The 2,500-nt window shown below is 32.7% G+C and overlaps 1 pseudogene; it reads right to left on the bottom strand.

Annotated features, from left to right (window-relative positions):
- Nucleotides 1-346: 346 nt before the first annotated feature.
- On the bottom strand, nucleotides 347-1,795 carry LOC137647905 (uncharacterized; annotated as a pseudogene).
- Between the last annotated feature and the right edge of the window lie 705 nt (nucleotides 1,796-2,500).

Raw genomic sequence — 2,500 nt, 5'->3', positions numbered from 1 at the left:
ATAAAATTTAACAAGCACTTTGTCAGTAGTTTTCTTAGAAGAAAAATTACCAGAAATAACGGATTCATGTGCAAGTTTCTTAATTATCTCTCTATACTCGAGAGGAACTACAATTTTCATTTTAGCAACATCTAGATGATTTTTACTTTGCACACATTTACGATAATTCATGTTATTAATTACTATATACTTAACAACTCTCCCTTTGCAAGTTATTTCTTCCTCCTCCTTCATGCTTTTCCTAATTGACCTCAGAGAAACACATGTCCACTGTTTATTACTAAAATCTAGTGGATTTACTTTAACTTCAGACAAGACATCAGACAACGGTTTTAATGTAGTTTCCCTAAGACTGTTTTCTTGTAACCACATTACAATGTAACTTATTTACATCTAATTCGTTATCTGGCACAGGTGTTATACTCAACAATTTTATTCCTGCCTGTATATGTTGTTTAAACCCAGGTATTAACCCAACAATTACATCAGAACATTTAATTGGTGCTACGATAGCATTTACTCTACCGGAAAAGAATTTACTTCTAAAGTTACATTTAATTTGGGGCAGATTTATTGGAACAACCATGAAATTAAACACCTTCACAGTTCTAGCCTTACTGAGATAACGTGTTGGAATCAAAATTTCGTTAAGAACAACAGTATTATACCCAGTATCAAACAAGTCCTCTACCGTTTTGTTAAAAACTCTTCCTTTCTCATACACAACAGTATTCTTGGGTTTTTCTTCACTAGCTAGAGCGATACTGATCTTAGGAATATTTTTATTAGAAGATTTAGATTGAGCAAAATTAACTGGATTATTTGGACAATTGGGTTTAATATGTCCAATTTCTTTACATAGCTGGCACTGCAATGTTTTAAGATTATCAACACCTACTTTATCAGATTTAGTTTGCATTCCTAACTTTGAACATTTATCAGACTTAATTTTAGAATTTCTACATTTATTAATACCGTGAGCAATCAGATGCCATTTCATGAGAATTTTTAGAAACCCTTTCTAAAAGAAATGTTTGCAAATCCCTTGAATAATTAGCCAATAATTGGTCCATAATTATAAAATCACAGACACCATCATAAGATTTATTAACATCCGCTAATTGCAACCACTTATCAAAATTCTGCCTAAGTCTATATGAATACTGCTCAAAGCTTTCATTAGTTTCAATGAATTCCTCTCTAAATTTCTTTCGATATACCTGAAAATTTTCCTGAAACGCTTTCAATAAGGCTGCCTTCAATTCCTGATAATTACTTGCAATAGCAGGGTCAAGTCCACAGTACACTTTCAAAGCTCGTCCCCTTAATAATATGCCTAACATAGTACCATAGTCTTCCTGCTCCCATTTAAGAAATTCATCTAATTTCTCAAATCTATTTATGTACACATCAATATCATCAGTTTTCTTATCAAAAGGGTGAATTTTTGGCAAAGATATTACATTCTCGCTACCTACACTACCTATAGCACCACTATTTCTGAACTCTGCTTTGGCTAACTCATGTTTCCTGACTTCCTCCTTCTCTCCCTTTCTCTCTTAAGACATTCTAATTTATATATCCTATCTTTATCCTTTTCTGCCAACTCTAACTGAAACCTTTTCTCCTCTCTCTCAGCTACTCTATCCTCTCTAGCTTGTTGCTTTGCCTTTTCTGCCAACTCTAACTGAAACCTTTTCTCCTCTCTAGCCTGTTGCTTTGCTATAAATTCCTCAGCTTCAGCAGTTTTCATACCAAGCTTAATAGCCTTATCCATCATATCACTAATATCCATAATAATGATGGGTAAGCATACAGTTAATAGAAAGAAAAAACAACAACATTTAATAATGAGTCTTTGTGAAACATTAAATTCTGAAATATGGCTAATCCTGAATTCAACGTTAAAAGTAGTACTTCAATGATTACCAATGTCTATTATGGGTTTTCCACCATCAATCACAAGAATTTCCTTGAGAAAAAAAAACTAGCATAAAGAAACTGAATACATAAAAGGAATATTCAAGGATGAGAAAACAATTGGAACTTAAAGGAACATTAAACTAACATTACCACTAACAAGCCCTTAAATCATTAAGACTGAATTGACATGAATTAATAGGATAACGATACGGATTCTAATTCACTTCCCGACTTCAACCTTTTCCTAGTACGTAATATGACTACACGAACAAATACAATTTTATATTGCACCACATCGAGAATTTATTCCACTTTAAATAAAGCGCTTTCACATGACAACTCGCTTGACATAAAAGAAACAACATAGACAGAACTTTACCTTAACTCCAGTGATATTACCTCCAGTGATAGGCCACAAACCTTACAAAACACTTAACACTGGGTAGGTTAAATGTTTAAAAAAGACATAGTGGATTACTGTGCATGCGTTTTTGTAATAGCTTTTACCAAATGTTCTGTATCTTACATTACATAATAATTAGCTGACTTTTATACCCGATAAATAGCTTCCAAATAT

The sequence above is a fragment of the Palaemon carinicauda genome, chromosome 10 (assembly GCF_036898095.1).
Source record: "Palaemon carinicauda isolate YSFRI2023 chromosome 10, ASM3689809v2, whole genome shotgun sequence".
Lineage (NCBI taxonomy): Eukaryota > Metazoa > Arthropoda > Malacostraca > Decapoda > Palaemonidae > Palaemon > Palaemon carinicauda.
Note: the sequence above shows the minus strand (reverse complement) of the source record. Positions and strands in the feature narration are given on the sequence as shown.